The 12533-nt window shown below is 37.6% G+C and overlaps 1 pseudogene; it reads right to left on the bottom strand.

Moving 5' to 3' along the window:
* LOC149231068 (uncharacterized) overlaps positions 1-10680 on the bottom strand; it is a 43387-nt pseudogene extending 32707 nt beyond the window's left edge.
* Positions 10681-12533: the final 1853 nt, after the last annotated feature.

Raw genomic sequence — 12533 nt, 5'->3', positions numbered from 1 at the left:
TTGCATCCCCCGGATACTAAGGGACTGGTCTCCTCATTTGCACAATCCGGTGTCATCAACCTCTGGTGATCATGTTGAAAGCACATCGTCAACTAGTGAAAGTGAAGCCCCAGGACAAAAAGGGAAAGCTAGATTTCCTTGTAAACTGTGCGAAGGCAATCATGCCCTCCACTGTTGTCCCTTCTTAGACGAAGCTAAAAGAGTTTTGGCTGATCGTTCGGTTTCACCGTTACGACTTCCTCCTGGATATAAAAAACTCTTGCCGAGTCCGTCACTAGTTGAGAATCCAGCTGGCCCGCTCAGGTGGTCGGCTGAAGCGCCTATCATTGAAGATAAACCAACTGAATCCATACCAGACGAAAGTCAAAAGGTCGAGGCGACAGTTGACCTGGTCTTGCCTTCAGAGGTTTTATCTTCGGATGATACAGTCACTGAAGAGAACAAGGATGACACCGTCCAAATTCTCTTCATCAACACAGACTTCGACAAACATGGGGGAAATCTACCCATTCCTTTACCGCAGGAAGGAAGTTCGTCAGAGCCATACCCGACCGTCTACTCGGTCCCACCTCCAAGCAACCTAGTTGTCTCCTTCGACTGGAATCAACTAGGCAGACCCCGTTTACCAGCAAGCATACCATTCCGAATTATCGTTCAAATATATAGAATGGTCATGGCTGGTACCATCATAGATGAGGGGTCTTCTGTGAGTATCCTTTACTCTACTGCTTGGAAAGCGCTTGGTTCGCCATCGCTTTTGCCTGAGATGAGAAATCTGACAGGCTTTGATAAAGGAACCAGTCGACCTTTAGGGATCCTTCCCGATGTGCCCATAACATTGAGAGGGAAGACAGTTCGCATGAACGTAATGGTAGTTCAAGGACCTTTGGATTATAACCTACTCCTTGGACGAGACTATATTTATTGCATGGGAGCCATCGTCTCCTCACTCTTTAGAGTAATCTGTTTTCCGCATGAAGGAAGAGTGGTCAAGCTCGTGGACCAGCTTTCATTTCCCGGATCACGCATAGCAAATAGTCATTTAACATCCCTAAATGGTCTCTTCACACAAGAAATGTCTCAATCCCCAGTCCGTCCTCTCGATGAGCGCGAGTAATTTGGAGGGATATGACTGAAACCCAGGGGGCATGCGTCCTGGTCTGCTTCGGCAGGAAAACTTCGGGTATAGGGTAGGTTTCCACGGGAGAATATGACTAGTCTGTACCCCGTCCGTCAGTGGAAGAGGGGTTATTCTAGAATAGGATACTCTTGTCAAAGTTAGGTGAGTGCCGGCGCCGCTCCCCATTGTTTATTTCGGTAGAATAAGACAATCTTTGGTAACTTGTAAGAGGTAGGCCTCTCCCGATAGAACAAATGTTTTGTCTGCAAATTGAGGGGTAACCTTGAAACCATATTTTATACCTGGGGGCATGCAAACCTTTTGGCATGCAAGCGAGGGGCGACTATTTATTTTTTTAAATTTTTAGGACCTCTAACCCTTTAAACTCGTAGGATTAGTCGTCACCTAACTTGCATAAAGAAAGGATGTGGGGCAAAAATCTAAAAGTTGCCGTTTTTATATGAGACATTCTTATCATATGACTGGATTAATCGAGCAGTTTTAGCGCATAGTTCAAGCTCGTTAAAAAATAAACATAAGATATGAGAAAATGTTTCCACCCGCGTTTAAGCTCGTTAAAAAATGAACTATTCCCCAGTAAATAACCACCGTGAATGTAGCATTTCAGCCATTAAAGCCTTGGTCGTGTTTGCACCATCATCTCCACTTTTCCATTGGCCGATCATTCACCTCCATTTGATTGTTTACCCATTTTGAGGAACAGCTGCGAAGAGTGATTTCACTAGCCATCCTTGTGACACTGCCGTGATTGGAAAATTCCAACCGTACCTGGAATCAGCTGCTACCCATTTTATCACTGGTTCCTCAAAAGACGAGTCTTCTTTAAGCTCTTTTCAACTGACTCGTAAAATATGAAAAGATTGCCGAGTTTTGGCCTTCCAGCTCGTTAAAGCGACAGGAAGTGATATCCCTCCTCTAGATTTTAATCTTTTTGGACCTGAGGGATTATTGCACAAAAAGATCGAGCGCTTGTTTTGTTCGGCTCGTTAAAGCTAATCGAAAATTCATCCCTTCTGTATTGTTTTATACTTTTTCGGACTTAAGGGATTAGATGACGAAAAAGGAATTTTGGAGTTATCTTTACGTACCTTTTCAGACTCTCTAAAAATGAAAAGGACCGAGTTATCTTTGTCGTTAGACTCGTTAAAAAGATTAATAGCGACAAACTTGTCTTTAGATGAGAACGAGTTTCACTATCGCTAGGCTCGTTAAAACATAGTGATGGGTTTGCCCGAAGGGCAAATTATAGAACAAGCATATGTTATCCTCCTCAAGCTTGACAAAAATATAGAGGTACTGGTCAGCAATGACTGGGGAAAAATTGGGAAGAAAACTCAAAGAATCTTTATTGGTAGCAAGTCGCTCTTGAACATGACACTTCCACTCCGTGCCCAAGTCGGGTTGGGTTGTTTCATTCACCGGTCACATCGCCATGGTCTCGCCATACCATCCACATTTGGGGTTAATGCTACCAATCCATCACATAAGTGTCGCCGACATGTTCAAGAGAATTCATCTAGAAAGGCCACCTGTGTCCCGCCCACTACCATACATTATACTCCATTCTTTCATGACCGCCACCCTGAACCATATATCATCAGATCGTTTTCACCTCCATCAAAATCATTTGCTCCGTTCCGTGTCATTGATGTGGGATTCATTAAGGCCCTCCTGTGACGGATCACTTCTTGTCGACATCAGCTCATTATCCAAGAAGTTGATCTAGGAACACCCCATTCAGTACTTTGAAGCTTGCATGCCTCAATGGCAAGTTTCTCACTTTCGGCGACAGGTATACATCAATGACCTTCGACCGAAAGATTTTGCGTGGTGTTCGACACCAAGTCCTTTATTCACACCACGTGAACTGTACTGCAGTACCTTGAGGGTCATTATCATTATCGGTGATTCCTCTCGCGCTTGTTAACAGTTTACATCATTGACTGGTAATCAAGCGATGTCTTTCCATGTTCGACTTCAAAACATTTCTCACATGGATCGACTTGTACTTCGAGTGAAGATCGGACGAGATTGAAGACCTCGGATCTAGTTTCATCGATCCGGGCTGCGATATATATTCAGGAAAATAAAGGCATTGAAGTGTACAGCATTGCAGCACAGATAATCATCCTACCAAAAGGATGATGGCTCTATCAGAATCATCAGTCTACCATCAGATGATTGTCTGTCCTATGTACATGAAAATGAATTTATAAAGCTGAGCATGGGAATGCCCGCCTCAGCTAGATCATGAAAATAGTATGAAGATAATGTATGGTATTGTATCTTATTACAGGTCTCCTCCCAGCATTGAAAGAACTTCGGATCCTCCTAATAAAGCATTTCACCCGATAAACGGCCTCATACTTTAGGGGGCAACTGTTATAGACATTTTTGTGCCTTACAGCTCTAAGCATGAAATGTCCATAAACCAAGGGCTCCTAAGTCCCTAAAAGTGTTGTTCCAACCCCTAAAGGAACATGGTCAACAAATTACAGCTTCTCCCATAAGTTCTCCACCAGAAACTGTTCAGAATAAGTCAAATCAGGATCATTTCAGCTGCTCCACTAGCCAAGTGCGTTGCATAGCACCTAAGTCCACTAGCTAGGTGTGTTGCAACGCACCTAAATGCACTACCAGGGTGCGTTGAGTGGGAAATGACAAATGGCAGTGTCATTCCGCGAGGTGGAGAGACAATGGAAGCTTCCAGAATCTTCTCCAATGACACTTGCCTCACTGAATTCGACCAAGGATGAGTAAGAGGCTCTCAGTCTCCAAGTGGAAGTAAGAACTGACAGAGAGAAGCCACTAATCAATTCATGAGCTGACTCATCCTCCTTGCATACATCTATATATGGATCCCTCATCCCAGAGATCCAGAGGCTGGAATTTTGCACATTGTAAGGAATTGTTGTTGGTTTTGAGATACATATCAGAGAATTGGGTGATCTATGCTTTGTTGGGGTTGAAGAAGGGACTTCTTTGCTGGGAGGTTGATGCTGGGTCAGGAATCATCGGTTGTAACTCCTCCTGGATCTTCTTGTATATCAATAAAACTATTTGAGTTTCTTCTCCATGCTTGTGTTTCATTGATGCTTGTTACATTTGTATGGTTAACTTAAATCTGATCCTAAGTTATTTATGAATATAAACCCATGTCTTTGTATAGTTTCCTTCTTCTGTGATCTTACAGGTACTTGGTGAAGCTGTGCAAGTGAGGAAGCAGGTAGCTGGGAGCTGTCAAAGAGAAGAGAGATTGGATCAAAGGACTAAGCGCAAGACACAGGTTGGTTCATCCTATTCCTCTTTGTTTATAGTTCATAAAGAAGAATACAAAAGTAGTTTTCTCTGTTTGTTTCTAAGGTAGCTGTCACACCTTAGTGGGATAGAGTAGATCTAAATGGACACTTTAACAGTACCTAGGATTACATTTCCTTTGTAGGTTTCATTTGTAAGTCTAGAATAACTTTGTTTGTGATAAAGCTAATGATTTTGATGGTTCCTTGATCGTTCTTTGTGGTTCCTTGACTTGCTATTATGAGATTTTAATTATTACTACTAGGGTGATTTTCTATCCTTCACTTCTCTTGGATGTTGATTTCTTTAGGCTGCATTGTTAATTAACTTTTGACCATTTCAACATAGCTAAATATGCCTTTTTCTTCAGCTTCCTTGTTTCTTGAGTCTCCTTTATAGCCCATACTAGTTTTGATGAGAGGAGATATTTGGATGCTTAGGATATCATATAGCTTATTTGATCCTTTAATAGACTTTTTGTTTTGGTTCAGCTAACTTTTTGTCTTTTCCAATTTTTTTTATGAGAGTGACAATTTCTTTTTCTCTCTTTGCACACTATTTAGTTTTATCTTTTAGTTGTTGTAATAGTGTATCTTCATATTTCTTTTCTTCTTCCAATTTTACTTTTAGAAAGAGAAGTGATGAATCCTTTGATTCATCTTTTTGAACAGTAACTATGTCAAGCATATCCTTTTGTTTCTTAATTTTCTTTACAAGTATTTGGATCTTTGTTAGAGCATTTATTATCTCTCCCTTCAAATCAAAATTTTCCAATTCATCATTAAACTCATTTTGTTCATTATCGAAATTATTAAGGCATAAGCATAAAATCATTTACTTCTTTCATTGCTTATTTTTTTCTTTGTTGCTAGAGGATTTCTCACCTCCTTCTTCTAAGGAAGGGCTATCTTCCTAAGTATAGAAACTCTTATTCTTATGTTTATTGTCCCTTTTTTTCTTGTGCTTATTCTTCTATTTAATATTTATTTCATGCTCTTCCTTTACGTAAGGACATTTTAATGTGAAATGGCTTATTTCTCCACAGTTAAAACACTTAAAGGGTAACTTACCATTGTATTTTCTTAATCCTATATTTAGACTTATGATGAACTTAACTTCCTCCTCATTGACTCCACAACCAAAGTATTTTGATTCTTCCTTGTTCTTCCTATCCACTTTGAATGTAACTTCCCTTGAAGTATATTTTCCTTTAGAAGTCTACATTTCATACACTATTAGTGTTTCGAGAAATTGGTCCAATCTTAAAGATTTGAGATTTTTCATCTCTTCTATAGTTGACACCTTGGAGTCAAATCCAGTTGGCAGATATCTTAGCACTATTTTGGACTATAAAAAAAAATCCTCCACATTTTATTCAAGTCCTCTAATTATATTTATTATCTGATCCACTCTAAGGAAAAACTTGGATACATTTGAAGTTTTGCGTGCTTCACCTTATTGTCACCTTCATAACTACTCATAACATTATTCCATATTTATTTATTTGTATTGCAATGCATAACTTTTTCGATCATGGCTTTAACATTGTTGGTGAATGCTTACTTATCATCTTTACTCAATATTTCAAGTCGCTTTTTATACCCATTTAGCATTGTGTCCCAAACATCTACACCAAGGGACATTAGGTAAGTTTGCATTTGAACCTTCAAAAAGAAATAATTTGTTCCAGTAAATAGTGGCTCTTTGTTTGTGGAACTTCCTTCCTAGTGAGCTATTTCCTTGGATCTACATTTGAGTTGTTAGTCTGTTGGTGAAAGAACTCACTTTCATACTAATGGTTAGTAACCAGGAAAATACTAAGGGGGAGTTGAATCACTATTTTGTATTTTTTTAACAATATTTACAATTATTTAAATCGTAATCAAGAATAACATCACAATACCATAAGATATCAAGAAGTAGATACACATAAGACACATATTTTTATGTGGAAAGTAGAAAATGTAGAAAACCAAAAACATTAATATTTTAATGAAAAATTCAATCTACTATTAGATAAATTTAGTGTTCCCCAACTAGAAGGAAGCACCAACTCCATGATTTTAAGCACCCACTTGCAAGAGGCACCAACGCCCTTGAACCTCACAAGAACCCACTTGTTGAAAGCTTTGATTTCAATTGTTTGCAAACATCAATTCTATAGGAAGTACCAACCTCCTCGATTTTTACAAGAACCAACCTAAAAGAGGCTTCAACCCCTTGATCTGCAAGCACCTACTTGCATAAACCTTTAGATCCATCTTTCATCATTTTTCAAACTCATATAGGGATTTATATGGTTGAAATATTTTTGATACATTTTGTCAAATCCCTAGTATGTCTTTTCATGCTCTTTCTTACATGTTTCCTCTGATTCTATAATTTAGTTGAAATAGATGGGTATCAAATCTATTCTTCTATAAGTTTCTTTTCTGCAACTTGAATCTTAAGTTTTCAGATCCATGATCCGTTCCTTTGCAAATGAATATACATTCTTCAATTCATTGATTCAATTAAATCTCCTAGAGGGAATTCTTCACTGGTCAACCATTCCTTAATCTTCTTTTTTGCAACCTTAGTTTTTAACTTTAGATATACATTTTTTTATTTCATCACTACACCATAACTTCAATCATTCCTTAATTTAATTTAATTTAATTTTCTATGAATTCTAACTTCTACACTTTTTTCAGTTGTTTCAGATTTGTCTTTGAACCACTTCTATGATCTAATTATTTCCTCTTCTTAGCGAATTGCAGAGGGCCATTTATTCACTACAATACCTCCTTCATTATGTACACCAATCACATCAGTTTCTCATACATATATAGCCTGCACAAACACTTATCAGTTTTCTGAACTGAATTTCTCTTATTTCTGATGATATACTTTACTTTTTCTACATCAATTGAAACCTAGATTCTCAAAACTCCTCTTCAACCAATATTTAGAATTAAGCGCTTAGTTGATCACATTCCATAGTATCAGACTTAGATCAAGGATCTAAATACTTATTAATCTTGCTAAGGAAACATAGTTGTAGTATTTGATACATTTTGTTGAACAACTAACCTTGTTGTGTTTTTCTCCTAGTTCTTTTATAGATCTAGACCATTGAATACCATGGGTTTAAGTCCATAGTTTTACCCATATAAATTTTCCTTTTTGAATGAATCAACAACCATGGATTTTTGAATCAACCAATATTTTAAATCAGCTCATTGATTGCATAAACCAAACCACTCTTAATGCCCACCTTTCACACTTCTCATCAAAAATCAAGAATGTGGGTTCGTTCTTTGAAAATACAATGCAAGACAATTAACATTGCACAAAAATACAACACCTCAACACACCACCTTCAACTCTTCTATTGAATTTTGGTTCCTGTGCACCAAATTTTACGAGCCATTGCAGATCCTAAAGCAAATTAATGGTTGAGATTCATTTTGGGGCTCCTCAAGATTACATCATCGTAGCCTCTAGTCCTCAGGTTACTCCATACTGTTATCTTTCAAAATTGGTTGGGGTTGCACAATCAGGATTCGCGTCATTTTCTATAGAAATTATTGTTTGCTACTGAAAAACTTTGAATTTATGTTCTTCGTGTCCCTAGATCATGCTTACTTCATGTCTTTAAAAGGTGGTCAGGGCTACACTATCAAGTTTCTTGTCAAATGCTAATTATTTTCCCATCTCTTGTCGACAACATTGTCGTCATGCCTTCACTATCTTGGAGGACTCTTCCTATGTCCTATCATGTTTTTATAATGGTGACATTATCCTGCCATGTGGAATCCTTTGGGTCGTGCCATGTGTCATTTGAAAATAGACCACTTGGATGCCCAAAAGGCCAAAACCACTTGCTAGATGTCATAATTATGAACTTCCATGCCATTACCTTGCCCACATCATTGTCACCTATCTCCACTATGACCATATCACCAAAGCACCACATCATCCTGATCTTGGGTCTCTGACCAAGATCATTTCAAAATCCTTCACAAACTATCTAAGGTCGTGATGTTGATAGGCAATGCAGTTGTTGTCGTGTGTTAGTAAACATTTTGTGAAGTTCCCAAGTCCCTAGGATAACCAATTCACCAAGATTTGTGTACTTCTGCAAAGCTAAAACCATGGATTAACACTAATCCAGAGGTTAATGTAATCACCAAGCATATTAAATGGTCATTGGAACCAAGAGAGGGTGGAATCATTCCCAAATTTGTTGCGCCTTTTCTCCTCAATCCCTAGGAGTTTGATTGAGTTTCATATACCATTGGAAAGGTGATCCACATCCTGGAGGGCAAATATCATAGATATTTTACAGGCGAGAGGGAGAAGAGAAAACAAACAATATTCAATGGAAAGAAATATATATTGTGTGGATGAAATTGTCCTTTTCCAAAGTGAGGCCTATATGTATATCCTTCTTGAGTTACAATACCATGGGTAAATACCATGGGTGGATGCCACTTTCCATTTGGATCAATCCTCCCCCCTTAGGAAGCAATGGTCCCATTTGCATGAATTTTCATCATAAGAAGAATTTTTTGAATATGAAGAGAATGGTTTTGTGTGGTTGAGCCATAACTATGGGGTTGTGGATGACCCAAACCCATGATGAATAAATATCTGAGGATAGAGATACGCTATAATTCTTGTAGGATAACTGCGATATAGATAGTGTGCTACCTAGCAAATGGAATTTGATGGTAAGGGTTTTTTTATGGTTGACCCATAACCGTGGGTTTGTGGATGATCGAAAAACCATGATGAACAAATATACGAGGATAAAGATACCCTGGAATGCTTGTGGGCCAACTGTGATACTGACAGTGTGTGACCTAAAAAATGGACTTCAATGGCAAGGTTTTTGTGTGGTTCACCCATATCCATGGGTTTATGGGTGACCCATAATAATGATGAATGAAGGTTTGAGGATAGAGATACCATGTAATGCTTGTGGGCCAATTGTGGGACTAACAATGCATGGCCTAACAAATGGACCTCGAGATAGTTTGCATGCCAATTTGATTGGTAGAAATCTGGCTTCTTATCTAGTGGTTTATCTTTGTAAATTCTCATGGGACCCATTGCAATAAATCTATCAAGAAATCCATGTGCTTCTTCCATACTTAAATGAAACACCTTTTCTAGGTAAGCCATCTCAACCATATAAGTTGAAACTGGGTCCACTCCTATTTTTGATGCTCTTAAGGCTAGCATGAGATCACCATATGAATGTTCTATTTGTACAACATTCAAGGCCCTTAACATAACATATATGACCTTCTTGGAAAGATGAATTGAAATTTCCTTCTTGTCTTTTAATGGAAATGTAACAGGAAGATATTCAACCTCCATAAAATTGTGGAATTGAGTAAACATGTGAAACATGAGCTTCAACAACTTCCAATACATAACACCTTGCACTATGTTACATTGATGTTTGAAAATAAAAATTATCACTAAAATTCTAGCATAATCTTAGAGTTTGATCTAAAAAATTTCAACGTTGCAGTGTTCGTATATATCCATAGATAGGGATTCTTAAGTATTTTCTATAAATATTGGCACAAACGAAGTTGTGTCTTAAATAATTCACAACTAACCAAAAATATCGACATAATATTGGTACCAAAGAAAACTTAATGGCCTTCAATGAAGAAACAATGACAAAAAAACATAAAAGATAAATCAAATCCTTAGTAGCAATTAGTGACTGAAGCCACAATTGAATAACTTTAAGATTCCATGCCCTTGGCCTCCCATATTTTGAATATATGGAATAAGAATAGGATAATCTAATACTCACTAATGTAAAGTGGTAAGCTGGATATGATAAACCCCAAAGAGAAAATGGAAGCATCACCATATAACTATGATCACAACCTAGATATTTATAAAAAACGGGACAAAGTTTGATCTAGCCTTAAAGAACCGGTAGGTGAATTTGGTCATCAATATGATGATGGAGTCCTCTTTGGAGCTTGAGTATACCCACCTAAATTTTCTAGTTTATTTTTTTCCAGTGGGGATGAAGGTGACAACCTTAGATATCTTACAAAGGTAGTTGGCGAGAATGGATCCACCTCTTGCTCAGGATCAATGTAGCATTGATAGAACTTTTTCTTGTAATGTTTGACGATGTTGTGGTGAGAGGCCATGTGAGCGAGAATGAGGATGTCAGACCAGTAGTCATCCCATTTATGATCATTCTTGTTGTCCACTAGAACCATGATATCTTCCCTGAAGTTGTTGCAGTTATATATGGAGCTCAGATAGTCAGTAAAACTAGTGCCTATGGTTGGGTTGAGCTTTTCGGTGCAAAGGAAATTATTGAACCATGATTTAAATTGGCAGTGTGACCTCTTGATGGTGTGTGCATTGAGAAAAATATTGATTTCTCTATAGAAAAATCCCAACCCTTTGAACTTCATTGTAAATTCCTCCGCGTCCTCGTGGGGAGACAAAAAGTTGGCCTATATGACAATGGAAATTGATCTTGTTCCATCTTATCTTTTGGTGTCCAGACGAAATAACATTCCACCCATCATGGCAACAACATCTATAGCACCGAAGGTGATAATATCAACGCATAAGATAGTTAGAGGGCATTCCTCTTTTAGTCTAGTATTGGTAGAATCAATGAATTTATACCCTAGGAAACCTTCTTTCTCTGGAAAAAATCTATCCACTAAATCCAAAAGTATATATGCATCACCATAGCTCACTTGTTACATGAAACTCCCATTGCAACTTGTTGATGGTGCTAGATATAACCAACATACAAGGGATCTCCCCAATATGAGGTCCCAATTAGACCTCACATTGTTTGGTGTAAGAGATCCATCCGTAAATATGACCCGACTATTGTTTACTTTAAAAATTTCCTTTTCTTAAGAAATTATCATGAGAGGCTAGTGCACATGCACTTTTGAATGACAAAGAGAGTGTCACTTGTGAAATGTTTGATTATTGATGTATCAAGGTTTTTTCATTACAAGGGAGAGAAAGTGAGACTCTAAAAGATAAGAAATAGTATTAATCTAATGGAGACATGTGCACATAAACGAGAAATAATCATTATACATCAAGTGGAATAGATCATATAGGTGATACGATCGTTAAATCATCACAATACATTTCCAACAAGTCAAGCACCAAAGTCATCGAAATAGTTCAATTACTTTAGCATGTATGAAAGCCAGCATAAAAAAAAAAAAAAAAACATTAGAAGAGTAGTCTCAAAAAATCCATGATCTATTAAGCAAACGTTCCAAGGTACATAAATAAATGAAAATCACTAGCTCCAATAATGGGGCGTTAGAGCCACTACTTTCTCCCCAAAAGTACTATCTCTATCTCTCTACTGCCTCTTGGGAGAATCCAAGGTTACAATTACTTTGCTTGAGTAATGAGGATCTTTTTATAAATTGAGGCTTGACCTCTCATATCCTCGTGACTCTTGACTTTCCAACTTCTAATGACCTTTTGACTTCTATAACTCATGAACTTCCAAATAAATTTCATATTTACATATGAATCTTGGAATTACATGTCTTTTAGACTTCTTCACATGGATGTTTTGTCCAAACATGACTCTTGGACTTCTACTTCTTTGTATTTCAATAATTACATAATTGCATCATGATTTACACATCATCAAGTGGTGAGAACATGACAATTCACTATCATTTATGACTAGGACTCATAGTGATTGATGACATGGATTTTCTTTGATTGGTGACAAGGTTTCTGCTTGTGTCTTTGATTTTACATGCAACTTCTATGTCTCATTGATGTCTTCACCCTCCAAAGGGTCTTTGATCACATGGATTCTTTAGGCTACTTCTCATCAAGATTTCAATGTGTTCTTTGTTCTTGAATGCTTCCTTTGGCTTCCTTCTTTTCCTATTTTCGTCGTGCATCCTAGCCACATTGTTCTTGAAATACTTGCAACTATAATCACTCATGGAAAGTAACCATCAACTTGAAAAATATCCTATCATAACACGTTTCATGCAAATTTCCTTTTCATGACTTAATAATGTGCTACGAGAGGACAATGAAAATTATGGGCGCAAGGGCG

Source organism: Pinus tabuliformis, chromosome J (assembly GCF_031772625.1).
Source record: "Pinus tabuliformis cultivar Carrire ecotype Pingquan chromosome J, CPIR1, whole genome shotgun sequence".
In the NCBI taxonomy this organism is placed as follows: Eukaryota; Viridiplantae; Streptophyta; class Pinopsida; order Pinales; family Pinaceae; genus Pinus; species Pinus tabuliformis.
The sequence above is the reverse complement of the archived record's forward strand: the minus strand, read 5'-3'. Positions and strand labels throughout refer to the sequence as shown.